Consider the following 25207-nt stretch of genomic DNA (forward strand, 5'->3'; position numbering starts at 1 on the left):
GGGGAGACCTAGTCAGTTGTACAACTGAATGCATTCAACTGAAATGTGTCTTCCGGCATTTAACCCAACCCCTCGGAATCAGAGAGGTGCAGGGGGGCTGCCAAATACCTGCAGTCAACTTGTGCAAAACGTTAGGAGATAAAAGCAGATTGCGTTCTTCATTTTACCCGTCACATTATGAAGTTTACCGTAGTTCCCCAGAACAGTTGAGCCAGTCATGTGTTCGTTGGAAAGAGCACAACAAGAAAAAGCGGGACCTGGTGAGTCAATAGCATTCTAAAATCGGCGAGTCTCTGTTGTGCGGCACACAAGGTGATGAAGTTACACTTGTATGTAATTCACTACTAAATGTTTGCCATCAGATATCTTATAACGTCTTTCTGACGTGTTTTAGAAGTCAAACAGCTGCCATTTTCCCCCTGTGCTTTATACTACTAGAGTTTTTTCCCTCCTTTCTTCTCCCCTCTGCTCCTTGTGCACATGCTGCTCTCCCTTCAAAAATGTATGCATCACAACTTGGTTCATTTGCACAATTTCTCTCGTTCACTTCCGCTTGTAAATGTCCACGCTCACCAGAAATGGCATCCGGTAACTACTAGCTCCCGCTTTATGAGCCGGACTTGCCAGTCTTTGCAATTAGTTTATGTTCGTTTTTGCTCGTTATCATTTAGCTAACAGCGTCCGTGTGAATTTTGCTATTATTTGCCTTCTGGTAATAGAGGCCCAATTAGATTGTGTTTTTAGCGCCCCCGTGTGTGCTGTGCTGGTAATACAGTAAATCTTAGAAGAACTGTATGAAAATCTAGATCCCGCCCAAGCCTAGTGTGTGCATGCGTCTTTATGTGTGTGCGTTTATGTGTGAATGTACTAGAGAGGTGGAAATAGAAAGGTTGTGTTTGTTTGTGAGCCTACAGTGTCAGCGTGTCTTTAAATTTGTGACGGGGGACACGTGTTCATGGGAGGAAATCCAGGCCCGCTGCAGAGCCCAGACAGCTCAACCAGAATAAAGACTAGTACTGTGAGGTCACTTCCTGCCCTTGCTGCCCGAGTATCCTGTCTGTCTGTCTGTCACATAAGCACCGACTGACTACTTAGAGCAGCCGAGATTACCAAGGAGAGGGAGAGAGCAAAGAGGAAAAGACAGTGAGAACAATGGAAAGAGGAGTGACAGCAGGGAAAGCAGCACCATTATCAAGAGCCTAACCCACGGCTGTAGGGGGAGGGTTACCTTTATTATAGAGTTAATCACAGAGGCACAGGACTGGAGAGGTGTGGAAGAGACCCCTCCACTATGAGCTACATAGACATCCTCATTCGCTGACCATCTGCACCAATCAGCATAGAGTAAATAAGCAGCCCTCTTTAAAATACTTTAGGGTTCATTTTCCCCACAATCTTTCATTGACACCCAAAGGAACACACACAGATTCTCACACACACAGACAAGCACCACGCACACAGTGAGCTGAATTCCTGACCACTCCCATTCATCAGGGTTTTAGTGACCAAAGCTAGCTGGCTTTTAATTAGTCAGCCACAACTATGTGCCTGCCCACTCCACCCAAATCCCTTCCTCTTTCTTCCTCTTCTGCTTTCCCTTGCTCCCTCTCTCCCACACCCGGGGCATGTCTGCGGTGGACGGAGGGAGGGGCAGGGCCTGGAGAGGCCCAAGGGAGCTGTGGGATGTGGTCACGAGGGGCGAGAGGAACGTACATCAGCAGACTGTCATTAACACACAAAAAGCATGGGCCCTGTGTCTCTCTCATTCAGTCACAATCACAAATGCACAGAGTCACACACTATAATTTCATGACATACACAAAAACAGCCTCAGACTTTTGTCTGTCTATCCATCCTGCACACAAAGATAGCCTATGCTAACACATACACTAGAGGCAAACAAACAAACAGGTTCCAAATGCAAATATACAACACAAACACTAAATGAACCCACATAAATATCTTGATCAGGTGTAGGGCATACTGTAGTGGTTTGGTTCCGGTACCGGGGATTAGGAGGCAAGGCAGTTACTGGGTGGGGTGTTAGCCTGCCTCCATTAATGAGAGCGACACGGTCACAAAGCGGTCCAACCATGGTCCGGGCCAAGGCGCATACTTCTCCCCTCCCCAGGCTACTGCCAGAGCTCTGATGTCACCAGGGCCCAAATGAACTCTGCACTGTTCTGATGGTGGAAAGCCAGAGGCCTTTGCTCCAATACATATAGAACTGAATACAACCATCAAATGTATTCAACTTTTCACAAACAATAGACTGTTATAGTTCTACGTGGTGCAGTGTGTGTGTGTGTGTGTGTGTGTGTGTGTGTGTGTGTGTGTGTGTGTGTGTGCGCACGCATGTTTGTCTGGGGGGAGTATGATATGCAGTGTGTGACCGTGTCACTCTGCAGCCAGCTGTTCTCACACAAAGGCGCAGAGTGTTCCAGTGCAGCTGAGCCCCAGCTCGGAGGTGGGGGGGCGGTGTGTGTATGGTATGTGGAGCTGAGCTACAAGCCTAGGGTTTTCACATAGCACTGTTCATTCTTTGAAAAATAGTATTTTGCTAGCTGGGGGGTGGGATTCATGGTGGTGTTGGTGGATGTGTGTGTAGGGCAGGGTTTCCGTTAGCCGGTAATAGCTAGTAATAGCCTGCTTTCGGCTGAAGCCGATGAATACATTTGGCTTCAGCCAACCGTCCAGAAGAAGAGGAAAAAAATCCCATTGCGAAATAATGTTTTTTTTTTTGCCTATTCATTGATGGAAATACCAGTCGATGGAAATACATTTGACTGGCCATGGTTATTAAATTGGCGCGTGTGTACCGCATCCTTGTTCTGCAACTTATTTATCACACGAGTACAGCATACACATACAGAGCCTTTGGGCAGAAAACCAGGATCTCAAACAGAAAATGCATAGGCAATGGAAGGCCGGCTTCATCAGCACAGTCACACACAATGTTGCAATGAGTGCATTTTGAAAATGGACACATTTAAATTGTTTGAAACCAGAACGTTTAAATACATGTTATGAGGAATGTCTTACCTTGCTTCAAAGTCGCCTAGCCAAAATCAGACCATATCCGTGGAGGCAATTATTTTATTTCAACTATCTTTCATTGTCCAGTAGCCAAAGACACAATCCTGGTCATATTAGTAACCGATGCTAGTTGTTGCACATTAGATCTCCTGTTTTTCTAACATATATTTTAATCTCTGTCACATGAAGGTCACTTGGGCTCCCAAGTGGCGCAGCAGTCTAAGGCACTGCATCTCTGTGCTTGAGGAGTCACTAGACACACCCTGGTTCGATTCCAGGGAGTCCCATAGGGCGGTGCACAATTGGCCCAGTGTGATCCAGGTTAGGCCGGTGTAGGCCTTCATTGTAAATAAGAATTTGTTCTTAACTGACTTGCCTAGTTAAATAAAGGTTCAATTTAAACATTTAAATTAAACTGCTGGCGTGTGCAGTGCACTTTTGACAACTGTGTGTTTTCCCGCTACTTACATTACGGAACTTTCGCACGTAGCTTACTACTTTGTCTACCCATCATCCCACAACTATCCTAGAGTCTGTTTGGAACAGGCTAGTTCTTTATCGACAAGCTGACCAACAGAATAAGGTCAACTTTTCTACTATGGTGGATGGACGACTGACATGGGCTAGTGATTTTGCTGTTCGTTACTCGTCTTGTTGGCTGAGGAAAAGTAAATGTGGACAGTTATTCTAACATCTTCAAAGTGCACATCAGAGGCACAACAACAAGGTCATTCATTAGGAGTGTAGACTGGCAGCCAAGCCCAGCCTTGCTTACAGACACAATAAGACCTTCTGGCACTGACTAGCTTCACCCTAATGCACTACACCTTGGTTTGTAGTCAATTACACAGGCCTAGTACCCCTAGTTAGGGCTGTTATGGTGACGACCGTATTACTGCCACACTGGCGGTCACGAGTCATGACGGCAGTCAAATTCCACGTGATCATTTAGGGTTCACGGTAATTAGGCTTCTCCAAGCTCTGATGGTCATTAGTAGCCTACCAAAGTTGCTAACTGCCCCACACTCTATTGTCCCTCTAATCACTGACTTCAACGCAAATGTTGTCAAAAATCGAATCAAACACTTCATGAGAGCCCATGAGCTGATGCTGCGCCACATTTCTACAGACTATGCAATTGTGGGAGAAAACAGAGTGATGGCCTCTTAAAAAGAGGAGGATCCCATCAGCTTTCTATAGGCTAGACCTACTATATTTCTTAACTTTCCTAATGTTAAGCACATTGCTTCTCTTTAAAACAAGAATATAGCCTACCTGGCTGGCATGAAAATTAACCAGTGAAAAGTGTCCTCCATTCGCTATTTAAGTGCATAGACGACATGTATTTTTTTCCGCCGCTCCTGTTGAGACTGGTGCATAGCAATGGTCCATTCTAATTAAAAACAAATTTCACACATATATTATTTAGTATACAGTAACAATCAAAAGTATGGACACACCTACATGACCTTCGTGTCTTAAAATAATGATTGACTGTCATTTCTCTTTGCTTATTAGAGCTGTTCATGCCATAATATGGACTTTTACCAAATAGGGCTATCTTCTGTATACCGCCCCTACCTTGACACAAAACAACTGATTGGCTCAAACGCACTAAGGAAATAAATTCCACAAATGACCTTTGAGAAGGCACACCTGCTAATTGAAATGCTTTTTTTCATTAAGCTGGCTGAGAGAACGACAAGAGTGTGCATAGCTGTCATCAAGGCAAAGGGTGGCTACTTTGAAGAATCTCAAGAAGAAAATATATTTTGTTTTGTTTAACACTTTTTGGTTACTACATAATTCAATGTGTTATTTCATAGTTTGTCTCTACCATTATTCTACAATGTAGAAAATAGTAAAAAGAAAAACCCTGAAATGAGTAGGTGTGTCCAAACACTGATACAGTGACTGGCACTGTATGTAAATACAAGATTAAATCAAGAACAGTGTGATGGGTGACAATATTAGCCTATTGCTTGTGAATGATGCTCAGCTTGTGTGTAGTAAGGAAAAAAACGGCACGCCTTTTTTGAGACTTTTTCAATTCAGTCTCACACCTCATGTAAGGTCGTGGCCAAAATTTGAGAATGACACAAATATTAATTTTCACACAGTCTGCTGCCTCAGTTTGTATGATGGCAATTTGCATATACTCCAGAATGTTATCAAGAGTGATCAGATGAATTGCAATTAATTGCAAAGTCCCTCTTTGCCATGCAAATGAACTGAATCCCCGCAAAAATATTTCCACTACATTTCAGCCCTGCCACAAAAGGACCAGTTGACATCATGTCAATGATTCTCTCATTAACACAGGTGTGAGTGTTGACGAGGACAAGGCTGGAGATCACTCTGTCATGCTGATTGAGTTCGAATAACAGACTGGAAGCTTCAAAAGGAGGGTGGTGCTTGGAGTCATTGTTCTTCCTCTGTCAAGCATGGTTAGCTGCAAGGAAACATGTTTTGCACAAAAAGGGCTTCACAGGCAAGGACATTGCTGCCAGTAAGATTACACCTAAATCAACCACTTATCAGATCATCAAGAACTTCAAGGAGAGCGGTTCAATTGTTGTGATGAAGGCTTCAGGTCGCCCAAGAAAGTCCAGCAAGCACCAGGACCATCTCCTGAAGGTGATTCAGCTGCGGGATCGAGGCACCCCCAGTACAGAGCTTGCTCAGGAATGGCAGCAGGCAGGTGTCATGCCAACAGTAAGGCATTTTGAGACCATTCATGTGTGGGGTTGCTTCTCAGCCAAGGGAGTCGGCTCACTCACAATTTTGCCTAAAGAACACAGCCATGAATAAAGAATGGTACCAAAACATCCTCAGAGAGCAACTTCTCCCAACCATCCAGGAACAGTTTGGTGACGAACAATGCCTTTTCCAGCATGACGGAGCACCTTGCCATAAGGCAAAAGTGATTATTAAGTGGCTCGGGGAACAAAACACCGATATTTTGGGTCCATGGCCAGGAAACTCTCCAGACATTAATCCCATTGAGACCTTGTGGTCAATCCTCAAGAGGCAGGTGGACAAACAAAAACCCACAAACTCCAAGCATTGATTATGCAAGAATGGGCTGCCATCAGTCAGGACGTGGCCCAGAAGTTAATTGACAGCATGCCAGGGCGGATTGCAGAGGTCTTGGAAAAAGAAGGGTCAACACTGAAAATATTGACTCTATGCATCAACTTCATGTAATTGTCAATAAAAGCCTTTGACACTTATGAAATGCTTGTAATTGTACTTCAGTATTCCATAGTAACATCTGACAAAAATATCTAAAGACACTGAGGCAGCAAACTTAGTGGCAATACATATTTGTGTCATTCTCAAAACTTTTGGCCACAACTGTAGCCTAGCCCCTAGGCATATATGTTTTGTATCTGTAGACGTAGCTGGCCAAATAACTTCTTAAAATTCAGCACAATCCGCATTATAAACAGGTGTAGAGCCTGGCATACATAAATAAGCTCTATGTGAGTTCTCTCTGTGTGAGTTTCAAGTTTGGGGAAGAAAATGTTCACCATAAAAATGCACCTTTAATATGATAGCATTACATGCATAATCACATTTGTCACTCATTTCAGGAAACTAGGCGTATGTCGCACATCACTATTTCACAGGAGGGCAAGCCATTTGAATGTAGCTAACGTTAGCTGGCTGGCTCGCTAGCTAATGTCATGTGTAGTAATGTTCTTTGTATCTCAGAGCCATTTTCATTGATAGTTATAGTCTAATGTTAGCTAGCTAGCTAACATTGAACCTGGTTGGTTAGCTACCTGCAGATTCATGCAGGGTAGTAACGTTATGAGTTGGGATTATGCTTTATTGTTTAGCTAGATAGTGGAGTCTTGTTTTGACATGTAGCTATGCAAGTAACCATTTCAATAGAATGTTCATGTCATCACTGCGACAACTGTCGATAGACTTAAGATATTTTATCAAGGTTTAAGATAAATTATTAAATAATTCTACTCAGAAACTTAACCATTAGGGATTAGAGGTTATGTAGCATGAACAAGGAGTAATTAAAAATAATAAACACCGCTCCAACTAGGTTGTAGGGCGAAAGAGAGGAATGCATGTGTGTGTCTAAAGTAAGCAAAGAGGATCCTTAACCTATGTTTGAACCGACTCAGCTATAACTATGTGGAGAATAAGACAGTGAGAGCCCCTCCAGGTTTTCCATATCTGGGGGGGACTGGAACTATCTGCTAAGGGGTAATAAACTATGGTGAGACTTCAGGAGTTAATCCAGATATAGTGTGTCATGTATGTGTGCTAGTGAGTTGGAATTAACTTTTGAAGCTGCTTTGTCCTGGTCGGAGAGGAGGAGGGACATTTTAAAACCTATGACGTCATATGTAATATATAAACTGATGTACATGGTACCATCATCAGCGCTCTCGAGAATAAATGCTATTGGCTAATTTTGGTAGACTGGTCTCAGTCTATTTTATGCAAATAAGGATCTTACAAATTCCTAGGAACAGAGAGTGATTTAAATTGGTTAATGAACACATATAGGAATTGTTAAATTCCTTTAACATAGACGAAGCTGGTAAATTCTCTGGCCATCTACTCAGATTTCAGAGCACTCTCGTCTTAGTGTGGCAGAGCACAGAATAACTGACAAATTTACTCAGCTCAACACCCGTTGAATATGACCGGTATCAGTAAACGTTGGCAAAAAAGCATAATTAAATTGTTGCCAGCAGTACAGTTGCAGTCACCAACGCTCTGGATAACCAAACCAGCTCTGCTAGGATGAGTAAAATGGTCAGAGTGAGCTGTTCCCTCATTTGTGTCTGGAAGTAGCTAGAAAGCTAGCCAGCACAACAGGTGAAGACCTTAGTGAAATGCTTACTTACAAGCCCTTAACCAACAATGCAGTTTTAAGAAAATACTTTTTTTTTTTAAGGTAAGAGATCAGAATAACAAATAATTAAAGAGCAGCAGTAAATAACAATAGCGGGGCTATATACAGGGGGTACCGGTACAGAGTCAATGTGCAGGCAAGGTAATTGAGGTAATAAAGTGGGGCAAAAAAGTATTTAGTCAGCCACCAATTGTGCAAGTTCTCCCACTTAAAAAGATGAGGCCTGTAATTTTCATCATAGGTACACTTCAACTATGACAGACAAAATGAGAAAAAAAATCCAGAAAATCACATTGTAGAATTTATGAATTTACATGAACTGCAGGGTACTACTCTATAATGGTAACACAGAGACAGGAAGTCCAATAATAAAACATTCCTACTTCTCCTGCCCCCTTGGAAAGAAAGGCTTGGTCTCAATAGTCTACACTGGCCTCCTCTCCTCATCTCCTTCCCTTCATCAGCAATAACCTGAAATAACTGGACAGGTAAAAGGAAATAACCTACAGTATTCAACCACCTTGCTTTCACCTACCCCATGTTCTCAGATCCCTGTAAATGAAGGGAAAGACCCAAAGAGAGGAAGCCACACATTGGACTATTGAGATGCACCCAGAGAAACCAAGCAGGAATTTAAGAATTGTGCAACCCTGGGAGAACAAGCTGCTCTGGAACATACCTCAAAAAACACTGAGGGAATGAGTAAAAGGTGTGAGGATGAATACAATTGAGATAAGCCTGGAAAAAAATGTTTTTGTCCAGCTCTGATCTAATGAGACGGGTGAACAGTTTGTACTCCACGACGTTCCATCATCTGCCAATCTCACAGGAATGGGAAACACCTAATGAGAGTAATTGGTGGAACTGACTGTCTGGGAGCAATTAATTACAAACCCACACACACACGCTTAAGACCATTGTTCACATCTGAGCGCTTACACATGCGCATAATAGACAGCAGAAGAGGCCAGATCATTGGCAGCGTTATACTGTAGGTTGGCACAGAGCCACTGGACGTAGAAGATGGTGCTGCAGTAGAAAGCGGCCATTTTACGGGCTCCCAACCAATTCTGCTACTTCTTGTGTTTTTCTAAACTGGTCTTTACTTTTTTTGTACACAATGTCTCCGCCATCATTTCTTTTAACTGAAAACAGCTTCTGGACATCAGAACAGCGCTCACTAACCTTGATTTGGACCACAACTTCTACTTCAAAGAGTCAGCTGCTGTGGATGTTTTGCCCTAATCCGCCATACTTGAAACAGGAAGCAGCTCTGCAAAAGGGTCAGACGGGCGGGCATACTGATGAACCTACATTGGTGTGCAAATAAACCACCCCTACCTTCCGTTCTTTTGGTGAACGTAGAGTCACTGGAGAACAAACTGGACGAGCTCCGTTCGAGACTATCCAACCAATGGGTTCTGAATAACTGTAAAATCTTTTTTCTCAGAATCGTGGCTGAATAAGGACATGGATAAGATACATCTAGTTGATTTTTCTATGCATTATCAAAACCGTACGGCAGTGTCAGATAAGGTTAAGGTGGAGGGGTGTGTCTCTTTGTTAACAACAGCTGGTGCGCAATCTCTAATGTTAAGGAAGTCTCAAGGTTTTGCCACCGATGCTGGCACTAAGACCGTACTCAACAAGCTGTATAGGGCCATAAGAAAATAAGAAAATGCACATCCAGAGGCGGCACTCCTAGTGGCCAGTGATTTTAATGCAGGGAAACTGTAATCCATTTTACCCCCCCTTTTACCAACATGCCACCTGTGCAACCAGAGGCAACAAAACTCTAGACCACCTTTACTCCACACAAAGAAATGTATATAAAGCTCAGCAAATTTGACCATAGCTCCAGCCTCCTGAAAAAATTCTAAACAGTTGTCCAATGAAATGGATGCTAAGCTACAGGACTGTTTCACTAGCACAAACTGGAATATGTTCCAGGATTCATCCAATAACAATGAGGTGTTTACCACATCAGTCAATGTTTTTATTAACAAGTGCATCGACGTCATCGTCCCCACGGTGACCATATGTACATATCCCAACCAGAAGGCATGGATTACAGGCAACATCTGCAGTGAGCTAAAGGCTAGAGCTGCCGCTTTAAAGGAGTGGGACACTAATATGGACTCCTATAAGAAATGCTGCATATGACCAAAGAGCCATAAAACAGACAAAGTGTCAATACAGGACTAAGATCAAATCCTATTACGACGGCTCTGACACTCGTCGGATGTGGCAGGGTTTGCAAACTATCACAGATTACAAAAGGAAACCCAGCCGCGAGCTGACAAGTGACGTGAGCCTACCAGACTAACTAAATACCTTCTATGCTTGCTTCGATGCAAGCAACACTAAACCAAGCACGAGAGCACCATCGGTTCTGGACAACTGTGGGATCTCGTTCTCCATAGCCGATGTGAGAAATGCCTTTAAACAGGTCAACATTCACAAGGCCACGGGGCCAGACAAAATTACCAGCACGCGTACTCAGAGCATGCACTGACCAGTTCTTATCGTGGAAATATTTGGTCAATCATATTTCACAAATACCGGAACATGTGATTTCAAATAGACTTTTTATTACTTCACAATAAAAGCCGAGCTGAATCGTGAATACAACTGCCTTCCAGTCTTGGCACAGACTTGCTATACATTTGCCCTCCTTACGTCATACTCATAGTAACTCCTCTTAATGGCTCATCACCTCTGGCATTTAGCCACCGTTATCATATTGTCTTGATAATAGGTCATGCAACCTGTAGAGTCACAGAAATAGTTTCATGCATGTAAGACCATAGCAACAGACTGTGGCACTCTACAGGATTAACCAATACATGACATCCTGCTGACTCCACTGAAAGGGGAACCCCTGTTCTGGAAAAGACCCAGGAGGTGTAACCATAGTTGGCCATAACACTTACAAGAATAACCGACAGGTGCATATCTAATGGTGTCCAATGACCTAGAGCACATAGAGTAATAGTTTTGCTCCTGAAATAAATAATTGCCACATATGTACTGAGAAATACACAATATTCTTCACTGACATTGTCAACCTTTCCCTGACCCAGTCTGTAATACCTGCATAGCAGACCATCATAGCCCCTGTGCGCAAGATCGCCAAGGTTACCTGTCTAAATGACTATTTCCCCGTAGCACTCACATATGTAGCCATGAAATGCTTTGAAATGCTGGTCATTGCGCATATCAATACCATCATCCTAGACACCCTCGACCCTCGATCCACAGATGATGCTCTCTCTAATGCACTCCACACTGCCCTCTCCCACCTGGATAAGAGGAACACCTATGTGACAATGCTGTTTATTGACTGCAGCTCAGCGTTCAACACCATTGTGCCCTCCAAGCTCATGACAAAGCTCGGGACCTTGGGACAGAACATCTCCCTCTCCAACTGGATCCTGGACTTATGGGCCGCCCCCCAGGTGGTGAGGATAGGCAACAACTAATCTGAACGCTGACCCTCAACACAGGGGCTCCTTTAGGGGTGTGTGCTCAGTCTCTTTCTGTAATCCCTGTCCACACACACACACAAACTCCAACACAATCATTACGTTTTCTGATGACACATCGGCTGTCTGGGCTGATCACCGACGGCGATGAGACAGCTTATAGGGATGTGGTCAGTGATCTGACAGTGTGGTTCCAGGTCGACAACCTCTCCCTCAACATCAGCAAGACAAAGGAGCTGGTCGTGGACTACAGGAAACGGAGGGACGAGCACACTCCCATCCACAGGGCTGTAGTGGAGGGGGTCGAAAGCTTCAATTTCCTGTTGTACTTTTTACCCCTTTTTCTCCCCAATTTGTAGTTACAGTCCTGTCCCATCGCTGCAACGCTGGCGCCCAAAGTCAGCTGGCAGGCGGCCGATGTCAGCTGGCAGGTGGCCGAAGGCAGCTGCAGGCGGCCAGCCCGCTACAAGGAGTCACTAGAGTGCAATGGGAAAATGAAATCCCAAAACCATCCCCTAACCTGGACGTCGTTTGGCCAATTGTGTGCTGCCTCATGGGTCTCCCAGTCACAGCCGGCTGTAACACAGCCTGAGATTGAACCCGGGTCTGTAGTAATGCCTCATGCAGTGCCTTAGACCGCTGCAACATTCGGGAGGCCCTCTACCTGGACTATTTGCATTTACCCTTTTTTGCACCAACTCTTGCGCTGACAATGCACACTCACTGGACTCTACCCACACATACTTACACTCCAACACACACACACAATCTACATAAACAAACATTGGCAGTAGAATGGCCCTTACTGAAGACCAGCCAACTTTCCAACCAGTCAGTTTGTAAAATTTCTGCCCTGCTAGAGCTGCTCTGGTCAACTGTAAGTGCTGTTATTGTGAAGTGGAAACGTCGAGGAACAACAGCGGCTTAGACGCAAACTGGTAGGCCACACAAGCTCACAGAATGGGACCGCCGAACGCTGAAGTGCATAGAGCGTAGAAATCAGTGGTCCTCAGTACTGAGTTACAAACTGACTCTGGAAGCAACTTCAGCACAAAAACTATTCATCTGGAGCTTCATGAAATGGGTTTCCATGGCCAAGCAACCGCACACAAGCCTAAGATCACCATGGACAATCCCAAGCGTCAGCTGGTGTGGTGTAAAGCTCACCGCAATTGGACTCTGGAGCAGTGGAAACGTGTTCTCTGGAGTGATGATTCCGACGGACAAATATGGGTTTGGCAGATCCCAGGACAACGCTACCTACCCGAATGCATAGTGCCAAATATAAAGTTTGGTGGAGGAGGAATAATGGGGCCATTTTTCATGGTTCGAGCTAGGCCCCTTAGTTCCAGTGAAGGGAAATTACATTCTAGATGCGAAAGGCTCTTTCCTGTTTCAGCATGACAATGCCCCCGTGTACAAAGAGAAGTCCATACAGAAATGGTTTGTTGAGATGTGTGGTGTGGAAGAACTTGATTGGCCTGCACAGAGCCCTGACCGCAACCCCATCGAACACCTTCGGGATGAATTGGAACCCCAACTGCGAGTGCCTGACCTTAATACTCGTGGCTTAAAATCTGTTTTGGGGATAGGGGGCAGCATTCGGAATATTGGATGAAAAGCATGTCCAAAGTAAACTGCCTGCTACTCCGGCCCAGAAACTAGGATATGCATATAATTGATAGATTTGGCTACAAAACACTCTAAAGTTTCCAAAACTGTTAAAATAATGTCTGAGTATAACAGAACTGATGTGGCAGGTGAAAACCTGAGGAAAATCCATCCAGGAAATGCTATTATTTTGAAATGGCTGTTTTTCCATTGAAAGCCTATCCAATATACAAAGACTTATGACCCAGTTCTGGATCCCTATGGCTTCCACTACGTGTGGCCAGTCTTTAGGCATTGTTTCAGGCTTTTACTCTGAAAAATGAGGGAGAAACACCACTTTCAATGAGAGGACAGTGGAAATTTCCAGACATGAGTCCTGCATGTGACCGGGAGCGCGCCATTCTTGTTTTTCCTTTTCTATTGACGAAGCTATTGTCTGGTTGAAATATGATTGATTATTTATGACAAAAACAACCTGAGGATTGATTAAAAACATTTTTTGACATGTTTCTACAAACCTTTATGGTACTTCTTTGATTTTTCGTCTGCCTGCTGTGACCGCGCTTTGTTCCAATGGATTACTGAACAAAGCACACCAACAAAATGGAGGTTTTTGGATATAAAGAGGGGCTTTATCGAACAAAACAAACATATATTGTGTAACATGGAGTCTTGGGAGTGCAACCATATGAAGATCAAAGGTAAGTGATACATTTTATCACTATTTCTGACTTTTGTTACTCCTATTTGGCTGGTTACTGCTTGTAATGATGTCTGCTGGGTGCTGTTCTCAGATAATCGCATGGTTTGCTTTCGCTGTAAAGCCTTTTTGAAATCTGACACAGCGGTTGGATTATCAGGAAGTTTATCTTTAAGCTGATGTATAACACTTGTATCTTTTATGTATGTTTATTATGAAAATGTATTTTGTTTTGTTGAGTTCCACGCTCTGCAATTTCAGCTGATGTTGTTTGAGACAGTGGATTACTGAACAAAACACGCTAACGAAATGGAGGTTTTTGGATATAAAGAGGGACATTATCGAACAAAACAAACATTTATTGGGTAACTGGGAGTCTTGTGAGTGCAACCATATGAAGATCAAAAGATAAGTGATTCATTTTAAAATCGCCATTTCTGACTTTTGTTACTCCTTTACTTGGCTGGTTACTGTTTGTAATGTTTTGTGTGCTGAGCGCTGTCCTCAGATAATCGCATGGTATGCTTTTGCCGTAAAGTATTTTTGAAATCTGACATGGCGGCTGGATTAACAACAAGATAAGCTTTATTTTGATGTATTGCACTTGTGATTTTATGAAAGTTAAATATTTATAGTAAATTACTTTGAATTTGGCGCTCTGCAATTTCACTGGATGCTAGCGTCCCACTGATCCGAAAGAAGTTTGTGGAAGCAAGTCACAGCAGCAATGTCCCAACATCTAGTGGAAAGCCTTCCCAGAAGAGTGGAAGCTGTTATAGCAGCAAAGGGGGGGACCAACTCCATATTAATGTCCATGATTTTGGAATGAGATGTTAGACAATACTTTTGGTCATGTAGTGTATGCTGCTGTTACTGTGTTTATTATCTATCCTGATTGCCTAGCCACTTTTACCCCTACCTACATATACATATTACCTCAACTACCTCGTACCCCTGCACATTGACTCGGTAGCGGTACTCCTTGTATATAGCCTTGTTATTGTTATCTATTGTGTTACTATTTTCTATTTTTATTTGCAAATTCTCATACTTTAACTTTGCATAGTTGGGAAAGGGCTCGTAAGTAAGCATTTCACGGTGAAGTCTACATCTGTTGTATTCGGTGCATGTGACAAATATAATGTTATTTGATTTGACTACTACACATGTTCAGAGCGCTGGCTCGTTAGCTGATTAGCTGGACTTTCCTGGAAGCTAACGGCAGGTGGGAGAAAAGAGAGCAACTGTTAAGACAGGTCTTTGTAACCTCTTGAACAACACTTTTCTCTGCGTTGGAATCTGGATGAGGAAATCAGGTCTAATCAGATGATCCGGCCTAACTGGCCCTTAGGGTTAGGGTTCATCATCATATCTATGAGCCAGCAGCAGCAGCAGCAGGACCAGTGAGCCCAGAGCTCTACCTCTGATTTTACAGCATCACTCGTCAGTCACACCCTCAGCCTGCTGGGTAAAAAAACTCAAAGACTAACGGTATGGAAGAGGCATGGGAGGGGTGCTGATGGAGAGAATGAAAAATAGAGGGAGAGAGTATCCTTACTGAAGTCCAGAGTAGATTTGACATCTAGGACAATAGTTCAGCACAGTCTTGTACATCTCTTAATCTCCTCTGCCATCATCTTTACCATCACTGCACCCTCTTCATCTCTCCATTCTTCTTTCTTTGCCAGGGACGTCACAATACTTACTGCGATTTTAATGCAATTTAATGTTCCAAACATATTGCTCACTGCTGTAGAGAGACACGTGTGAGCACCAGAAAATGTATTTTGATCACCCAGGGAAATAAAAGCGCTGAAAACAACTTTCCGGGCGACCCAACTAATTTCGCAAAGAAATGTTATAGATACAGTAGTTCTTCCTGTAAAATTTGCGTCATACTGCAGCACAACTTGCGGGCTGCCGCAGAATTATATGGCACGTTATTTAATTGTCAGCCATTGTTGCCATTAATGCTAGTTAATGCAAGTTTGACCACCAGAGGGGATCTTTGAGAAGCATTTTACTTTTTGTAACTTTGGCTATACTAGAGAATTTAAAACCTTTTTTTTGTAAGAACATAGTATATGGGATTGATTTTAAATTTAGCTTAATTAATTTGATTAATACTACGATGTTTCCATTTCAAGTAAAATGAAAAACAAAACCGTTAGTAAAAAATATGATGTTTGTGTTTCCACACCTAATTGTCGGCTAACCAATACCCAAATGGAGATTCAGTGAAAATAAAATCTCATTGATTTACCAAAACCAGTTGCCATGCTCGTCTCAGAGCAGCGCGAAACGGTGCTGAAATAGTTGACCGCACCCTGGTAGGGTATTGCTTCAAATCCTATTATAAACAACTGGATGACAGCGGGCCAGAACATCATAAGTATACAATATTAGTGCAATTAAATTTGCCTACACTACAAATTTAAACATGTTTAACACATATTAGTACATAATAAATTCAGTGACAATCAGATCATTTTGATCTGATTACGCTCATAAAATCACTATGTCTCTAATCTATGATTATTTTTGTCCAATTCTCTGTGCGTTGATTGATGGGGAAAAACAGGCCTACTGTAAGCTACACTGCTTTTTTTTCAGAACAATTTGCTTGATAGCAAGATAAAATGTAGCTCTTAAAAAGTATAAAGATAGGAAAGTGGATAATGAAAATCGAAGTTTCAGAGAAGAATGTACAGAGAGGTATGCGTTCATCTCTCCATCTTTTCCCAATGCCAAGCCAGTGTCTTATTTGCAATGAAAATGTAGATGTTGGCAAAGAATTCAAATCTCAGACTAATTATGAATCTAAGCACAGAACATTCAGTGGCCTTCCCGCCCCATATAGAGGCCCGACGCAGAAACATTGAATCGTTAATAAGCTGCACACACAGCTTGTTTTGCGGACATATTCTGTAACTTAAACGGGTTAAATCTGCAGTTACAAGGAAGAGGGAAACAGTTGTGGACTTGTCATCGGGAAGACTTCAGCACACTGAATACACGACAGGCAGAGGGACCAGGCCGCTGCATCGGCACAGAGGTGATGGAAGATTTTATCAAACAGCTAATGGACAACTTATCCACCAGATTTGAAGACTACAGCATTTAAATATATTTTTCATTTAACTAGGCAAGTCAGTTAAGAACAAATTCTTATTTACAATGACGGCCTACCCAGAACTCGTTACCTGTATAAAAGACACCTGTCCACACACTCAAACAGACTCCAACCTCTCCACAATGGCCAAGACCAGAGAACTGTGTAAGGACATCAGGGATAAAATTGTAGACCTGCACAAGGCTGGGATGGGCAAACACCCTCAGTCTGGGGCTCCATGCAAGATCTCACCTCGTGGGGCATCAATGATCATGAGGAAGGTGAGGGATCAGCCCAGAACAACACGGCAGGACCTGGTCAATGACCTGAAGAGAGCTGGGACCACAGTCTCAAAGAAAACCATTAGTAACACTACGCCGTCATGGATTAAAATCCTGCAGCGCACGCAAGGTCCCCCTGCTCAAGCCAGCGCATGTCCAGGCCCATCTGAAGATAGCCAATGACCATATGGATCCAGAGGAGGAATGGGAGAAGGTCATGTGGCCTGATGAGACAAAAATATAGCTTTTTGGTCTAAACTCCACTCGCCGTGTTTGGAGGAAGAAGGATGAGTACAACCCCAAGAACACCATCCCAAACGTGAAGCATGGAGGTAGAAACATCATTCTTTGGGGATGCTTTTCTGCAAAGGGGACCAGACGACTGCACCGTATTGAGGGGAGGGTGGATGGGGCCAACAACCTCCTTCCCTCAGTAAGAGCATTGAAGATGGGTCGTGGCTGGGTCTTCCAGCATGACAACGACCCGAAACATACAGCCAGGGCAACTAAGGAGTGGCTCCGTAAGAAGCATCTCAAGGTCCTGGAGTGGCCTAGCCAGTCTCCAGACCTGAACCCAATAGAAAATCTTTGGAGGGAGCTGAAAGTCTGTATTGCCCAGCGACAGCCCCGAAAACTGAAGGATCTAGAGAAGGTCTGTATGGAGGAGTGGGCCAAAATCCCTGCTGCAGTGTGTGCAAACCTGGTCAAGAACTACAGGAAAAGTATGATCTCTGTAATTACAAATAAAAGGTTTCTGTACCAAATATTAAGTTCTGCTTTTCTGATGTATCAAATAATCATGTCATGCAATAAGATGGACATGCTTTGTATGTAGGAAAACCTGCAAAATCGGCAGTGTATCAAATACTTGTTCTCCCCACTGTAGGTGTTCCTTTTGTCCAGGTGGGAAAGGGCAGTGTGGAGTGAAAGAGAGATTGCATCATCTGTGGATCTGTTAGGGCAGTATGCAAACTGGGTTTCTGGGATAATGGTGTTGATGTGAGCCATGACTAGCCTTTCAAAGCAATTCATGGCCACAGACGTGAGTGCTATGGGTCGGTAGTCATTTAGTTAGGTTACCACAGTGTTCTTGGGCACAGGGACTATGGTGGTCTGCTTAAAACATGTTGGTATTACAAACTCGTACAGGGAGAGGTTGAAAAGGTCAGTGAAGACACTTGCCAGTTGGTCAGCGCATGCTCGCAGTACACGTCCTGGTAATTGGTCTGGCCTTGTGAATGTTGACCTGTTTAAAGGTCTTACTCACATCGGCTGCAGAAAGCGTGATCACACAGTTGTCCGGAACAGTTGGTGCTCTCATGCATGTCTCAGTGTTCTTTGCCTCGAAGCGAGCTTAGAAGTAGTTTAGCTCGTCTGGTAGGCTCAAGTCACTGGGCAGCTCTCGGCTGTGCTTCCCTTTGTAGTCTAATGGTTTGCAAGCCCCGTCACATCCCACGAGCATCGGAGCCCGTGTAATATGATTCGATCTAAGTCCTGTATTGATACTTTGCCTGTTTGATGGTTCATCGGAGGGCAAAGCGGGATTTCTTATAAGCTTCCCGGTTAGAGTCCTGCTTCTTGAAAGTGGCAGCTTCAGACTTTAGCTCAATGTGGATGTTGCCTGTAATCCATGGATTCTGGTTGGGGTATGTACGTACGGTCTGTGTGGACGACGTCATTGATGCACTGATGTGGTGTACTCCAATGCCATAGGAAGAATCCCGGAACATATTCCAGTCTGTGCTACCAAAACAGTCCTATAGCTTAGCATCTGCTTCATCAGTTTTATTGACAGAGTCACTGGTGCTTCCTGCTTTCATTTTTATGGTCAGATTTGCCTAATGGAGGGAGAGGGAGAGCTTTGTACGCATCTGGGTGTGTGAAGTAAAGGTGGTCTAGACAACAAAAAAAACGGAAAACTTGGAACGTGCATAACTATTCACCCCCCCCCTCAAGTCAATACTTTGTAGAGCGATCTTTTTGCAGCAATTACAGCTGCCAGTATCTTGGGGTGTCTCTATAAGCTTGGCACATCTAGCCACTGGGATTTTTGCCCATTCTTCAATGCAAAACTGCTCCAGCTCCTTCAAGTTGGATGGGTTCCACTGGTGTACACCAGTATTTTAGTCATACCACAGATTCTCAATTGGACCGAGGTCTGGGCTTTGACTAGGCCATTCAAAGACATTTAAATGTTTCCCGTTAAACCACTCGAGTGTTGCTTTAGAAGTATGCTGAGGGGCATTGTCCTGCTGGAAGGTGAACCTCCGTCCCAGACTCAAATCTCTGGAAGACTGAAACGGGTTTCCCCCAAGAATTTCCCTGTATTTAGCGCCATCCATCATTCGTTCAATTCTGACCAGTTTCCCAGTCCCTGCCGATGAAAGACATCCCTACAGCATGATGCTGCCACCACCATGCTTCACTGCGGGGATAGGGTGTTCTCAGGGTGATGAGAGGTGTTGGGTTTGCACCAGACATAGCATTTTCCTTGATGGCCAAAAAGCTCAATTTTAGTCTCATCTGACCTATTTTTTCCCTTCACCATTTTGGACTATTGTGTGTCCATTACATGAAATCCAAATAAAAATCAATTTAAATTGCAGGTTGAAATGCAACAAAATAGGAAAAAACACCAAGGAGGATGAATACTTTTGTAAGGCACTAACACTTGAGTACTTAAGCATCGAATACATTGCAAACTGGGGGATTTTCACACCTACAGGCTATGACGAGTCTATTATCCTGCTAATAGGAAACATTGTTTGCATGATTGGCTACACCTGCTACAGTACTCTTGTGAAAATCAAGTGTTTGAAAACCTGTTTTCAAAATGCCTCCAGCTGTCCATTAGTACTGTAAATAAAAAACACAGCATCTACCTTTCCAATTACTTTTAGAGTTTGGGATTTACAGATGTGCACTGTGAGAATATCTAAAAAATTATAATAATAGCTTTGTGAGTAAGGATGCATTATGAAAGGAAAGTGACATGCACGGAAAACGGTGGTAATATTTTTCCTTTTAGAGACTGTAATACTGTACATGGCATCCAGGTCCCAGTCATTTTAGTTTCTCTTAGAATAAAAACCTCAGTGTACCAACAGTTTTAGTAAGTAATATGCTACAGTCCAGTTACAGCTTGTTCTGATCAAGTAGAAACAAAACAATAAGTGTTTTTTTGGGGGTGTGCATGCAGGACAGAGGAATAGCAATTCTTACACTATTATTCAGGAGGAACGAAAAATTGCCTGTCAATACATAGACCACGAGCCATCGAAAATCTCTTCACAACTATTTTGCAATCTATATGGCTCTCCGCCTTGGGACCCAAAAGCATAAATCAGTGCTCTAACTCCCACTTACGGTGGTCTGAAGCAAGGAAGCAGTGACACAGGGTACCGTACTAAACCACAAATTACCTCTTAAGTCCCGCAGCATAATCTCAAAACTTCTTATTAGTTCTATGTGCACTATTTCTATGCTTTCCGTTCTTAAGTTTCGTTTTTGCGTCTTTTACTTTCTTTTAAAAAAATGTTTTACACCAGCATCAAAACAGCTGAAAATACACATTTTTTGGTTGTTACGGGAAAATATTTCATGGTACAATGATTCTCTACATTATACTTGATTGTTATGTCACAAACTTGGCAAACTATTAGCATTTAAGCAACCAGTAAATGGCTGAGTGATTTCTGCATAGCACACCTTTAAAAAGAAGATGCAGAACAAACACTAGGATGAAAAATACCCGAGTGTTGGGGCATGTACAGCAGACTAGCGCTAGTTAACACTACTTCCAGTAACAAAAAAAGAAAACATGTAAGATATATATATATATAACTGTATCCATCACTAATAAAAGGTCAACATTCACATCAGTGTTGTCACGGTCGTTGTAAGGAGGAGACCAAGGCGCAGCGTGGTAAGCGTACATACTTCTTTAATAAAGAAAGAACACTGAAGAAACTAACAAAACGAACCATGAAGCAAATATGAGTAGTGCAGACAGGCAACTAAACATAGAATAAGAACCCACAAATACCCTATGGAAATGGCTACCTAAATATGGTCCCCAATCAGAGACAACGATAAACAGCTGCCTCTGATTGGGAACCAATTCAGGCCACCATAGACATACATATCCTAGACTTACAAAACCCTTAGATATACAAAAAACCCTAGACAAGACTAAACTAACATACCCACCCTAGTCACACCTTGACCTAACCAAAATAAGAAAGAAAACAGAGATAACTAAGGTCAGGCGTGACAAGTGTTTTAGGTCAAATATTGCCAAAGTATATAGTTGCAAAATGAGCTCCAAGTCTCTATTACTCCGTGCCACTTCAGAGCACTCAGGAACCTCTCTAGTTACTAATGGCCCACACTCTTAAGTGTGTGTGTGTGCGTCTGCACTTGCGTGTGTGTGTGTGTGTGTGTCTGCACTTGCAAACCAATCAGTCTCCTCTTTTGTCCTCTTTTTCCTACTCATCTCTCACACCCTTGCAGAAAATACATATGCAAACTTGAAGGCATGCATACAAACACATTTGTATTCCGTCTGTCGGTCTGTCAGTGTCTGCGTCTCTGTTTACGTATGTGTGTATGTGAAGATAGAGAGAGAGAAGAGAAAATAAAATGGGTCATGTGAGTCTGTCTTAACCCCTTTTCCACCAACTTTAACCATACATCCAACTTTTTCACACCTTTATATCTAAAAGGTATTGCTGGTATCAAAGTCAAAACTTTTATTGTTGCCAAATGTCCTAGTAATAATTTCTGCCTAGGGCTGTGGTGGTCATGACATTTTCTCAGCCGGTTATTGTCATGCAAAAGACTGCCGGTCTCATGGTAATCTACAGTTAATTAACAAACACATTTAGCATCTCTAGGTCTCAATGCATACAAACCGCATACAAGCTGCTGATGTATGCCGTTCGAACATCTAAATTTAAAATCAAATAAATTAATGTAATACACCATCACAATAAATCCATTGTACAGTAGCAGTCATGTTTGGACATAGCTACTCATTCAAGGGTTTTTCTTTTATGTTTCCTATTTTCTACATTGTAGAATAATAGTGAAGACATCAAAACTATGAAATAACACATATCAAATCATGTAGTAACCAACAAAAAAAGTGTTAAACAAATCAAAATATATTTGAGATTGTTCAAAGTAGCCACCTTTGCCTTGACGACAGCTTTGCACACTCTTTGCATTCTCTCAACCAACTTCATGAGGTAGTCACCTAGAATGCATTTCAATTAACAGGTGTGCCTTGTTAAGTTAATTTGTGGAATTTCTTTCCTCCTTAATGCGTTTGAGCCAATCAGTTGTGTTGTGACAAGGTAGGGGTGGTATACAGAAGATAGCCCTATTTGGTAAAAGAACAAGTCCATATTATGGTAAGCACAGCTCAAATAAGCAAAGAGACACGACAGTCCTTCATTACTTTAAGACATGAAGTTTCTTCAAGTGCAGTTGCAAAAACCATCAAGCGCTATGATGAAACTGGCTCTCATGAGGACCGCCACAGGAAAGGAAGACCCAGAGTTACCTGTGCTGCAGAGTTACCAGCCTCAGAAATTGCAGCCCAAATAAATGCTTCACAAAATTAAAGTAACAGACATCTCAACATCAACTGTTCAGAGGAGACTGCATGAATCAGGCCTTCATGATCAAATTGCTGCAAAGAAACCACTACTAAACGACACCAATAAGACGAAGAGACTTGATTGGGCCTAGAAACACGAGCAATAGACATTAGACCAGTTGAAATCTGTCCTTTAGTCCAAATTGGAGATTTTTGGTTCTAACCACAGTGTTAGAATGATGCAGAGTAGGTGAACTGATGATCTCCGCATGTGTTTTTCCCACAGTGAAGCATGGAAAAGGAGGTGTGATGGTGCGGAGTGCTTTGCTGGTGACACTGTCAGCGATTTATTTAGAATTCAAGGCACACTTAACCAGCATGACTACCACAGCATTCTGCAGCGAAACGCCATCCCATCTGGTTTGTGCTAAGTGGGTCTATCATTTGTTTTCAAGAGGACAATGACCCAACACACCGCCAGGCTGTATAAGGGCTATTTGACCAAGAAGACGATTGATGGAGTGCTGCATCAGATGACCTGGCCTCCACAATAACCCAACCTAAACTCAATTGAGATGGTTTGGGATGAGTTGGACCGCAGAATGAAGGAAAAGCAGCCAACAAGTGCTCAGCATATGTGGGAACTCCTTCAAGACTGACACGTTTTTGGTTACTACATGATTCCATATGTGTTATTTCATAGTTGATGTCTTCACTATTGTTCTTCTATATAGAAAATAGTAAAAGTAAAGAAAAACCCTTAAATGAGTAGGTGTGTCCAAACTTTGACGGGTACTGTATATATATTTATTTGTATTTTATTCTGTTATATTCTGTTATATTCTTACTATAAAATATAGGCTGTGTGTTGACTGATCAGGTAGGTGTGTCGTCTGTTTAATGAACAAAATAAATTATTGATTTAATTTGGATGGCGCAGACCAGTAACATAGGCCTAATTAAACTCAAAATATGCTAGTCTATTTATTTGAAAATACATTTTATTAGTCTTATGTTTCTCATGACCTGCATAAACTAATTAGTAATGGATTTATTTTTGATGGTGTATATTCTCAATGGACTTATTAAAATAGATGCCCACCCACATCTGCAAACCACTACAACCACTTGTGACCGACATGCGCACTGGAGGTATAAAAGGCCTATGCAGGCAAAAATTAGGTAATGTCCTACTGCCGCCTGTTGTAACAGTAGATGACCGCTGGCTCGGATGCCTAACAGAATGTGTGTGGCCATGGCTGATTCACATTCTCCGCATTGGAGCAGGCGGCGAGGCTGGCTTGGAGGGTCCCTCTGGGTCTCTCTCCTTCAGAATCACTGATGTGCGCGCACACACACACACACACACACACACAGCCCCACTCTCGAACTTGAATACCTCCTATGTACTCTGTAAAAGTGTATCTCCCTCTTAAAGTGTATGAGCATATATGTATGGTCAGTGCTGTGTGTGTGTGTGTGTGTGTGTGTGTGTGTGTGTGTGTGTGTGTGTGTGTGTGTGTGTGTGTGTGTGTGTATGTAAAGAACAGCCTGTGATAATATTAGTATTGATTCAGTGTGGCCAGGCTTTTAATATCAGGGAGACATAGTGCTGAAGGCGTGCACTATTAAACCTCTCCAGATTCCTATCATATCTCTGAACCTTAATAGACCCAGTGTGCTTGCTGGGTCATGGACACCAATGACGACTTTGGTATGATGTTCGTGTGTGTGCTGACCTAATTCAGTCTACACCAGAGTGTGTGTGTGTGTGCGCGCATGTTCTCACCACTACTCAAAAACAACAGTAAAACAGGAGTAACTTCATTAACACACATACAATCTAATGGCAGGAGAAAGGAAAGCAGTTTTCAAAACAGACACAGATCTGTGTAACACAACTCATGTCTGCTAGCAGAGATGCATGCCAACACTGCATTACCCGTCTGTCTACAGTATACCACTGGCTGATGGAGTCATTATCTATATACACATCAATCTATCCCCCTGCAGGTTCTCACACATCCATCACACTGCCTGTATGGCACTCTGCAGCCCAGGAAAAAACAACCAGAATGATTGTCCACTTCTACAAGATAGTGCTTTCCGCCCTAAGGAAGATGTGCCATGGGAGTCAGGGATGCATCTCAGGGAACAGTGCTATTTTCTGTGAGAGATGATCACCTCCCTCTCTCAAGAACAGGAAATGGAGATGTAGAGAGATTGCTAGAATGACAAGATGAAAAAAGCAGACTCGCTGTCGCAGTCTCTGTGTATCAGAACACAAGTGGCCTTTCCATATTGAAAGTACAAGACATCCCGGACACACACACAAGTATGGTCGCACGCACACACATGCAAGCGTACACAAAGAAATGTGCTTATGTCACACACACACACTGCAGGAAGGAGTCTGTCATTGAGGAAAAGGTGCAATCCCAAAATGATCTGTAATAGGGTATTTGGCTAATCAGGCATCAGATGTGTTTCAG

The 25207-nt window shown here is 42.8% G+C and overlaps 1 protein-coding gene across 4 annotated transcripts in view; it reads right to left on the minus strand.

The window, feature by feature from the left end:
* LOC110535022 (rhotekin-like) overlaps nt 1–25207 on the minus strand; it is a 119401-nt gene that overhangs the window by 28457 nt on the left and 65737 nt on the right. The window lies entirely within an intron of this gene.

The sequence above is a fragment of the Oncorhynchus mykiss genome, chromosome 11, assembly GCF_013265735.2.
Source record: "Oncorhynchus mykiss isolate Arlee chromosome 11, USDA_OmykA_1.1, whole genome shotgun sequence".
Taxonomy (NCBI): domain Eukaryota; kingdom Metazoa; phylum Chordata; class Actinopteri; order Salmoniformes; family Salmonidae; genus Oncorhynchus; species Oncorhynchus mykiss.